This window comes from Notothenia rossii (genome assembly GCF_949606895.1).
Source record: "Notothenia rossii genome assembly, chromosome: 9".
NCBI classification, from domain to species: domain Eukaryota; kingdom Metazoa; phylum Chordata; class Actinopteri; order Perciformes; family Nototheniidae; genus Notothenia; species Notothenia rossii.
This window is the reverse complement of record NC_136907.1, coordinates 31,592,220-31,592,917: the sequence shown is the minus strand read 5'-3', so window position 1 is coordinate 31,592,917 and position 698 is coordinate 31,592,220.

The window sequence follows — 698 nt, the reverse complement described above, 5'->3', positions numbered from 1 at the left end:
GAGTCCGGCGCACTTCCTGGGGGCTTGTGGCAACCATAGATATATATAAACACTAGATGACTCGCCCGCGCTGCTGGCCAATGGAGACCGACGTTGCCACATGGCGGCCATCTTGCCACAGGCAGCTCGCTCATTCATAACATTATGTCTATGGTGCACTATTGAAATAACCATAGATTGCTCCATTTTCAACCAATTTTCAAATGGTTTGATTTGTTATAAACATCAAAGATGTAGTTATGATACTGCATACTTATAATTATAATCATTAACTTGTTTTTTTCAACATGTCTTGTTGTCTCCTGTATCATAGCCATGCAAATAACGTTTATAATAAACCAAACCGTTTGTAAATCAGTCAAGATTTCAGCGAGTTAAGAGTATTTTTGTGCAGATCACTCACCTACAGCTGTAGCAGTAGTTGTTGACTGTGGTAAGATGGCCGCCGGTGAGCTACGCTGGCGACTCCCCCTTAAGCCATCTATTGTTTATATCTATGGTGGCTGTCACTACCCGATCACCTATCATACTGAATAAATATTTACTGTGAATGTATGCAAAAATGTATGGCATATAGCATATAAGTTAAATCCATTTCTCACTTATTCTGACAATTTACTTAACCCCAGATAAAAGAACCCAATAAAAAGAGTTGTTAAATAATAGTGAAGTCACGTGTTAATAACAATAGCTCATCC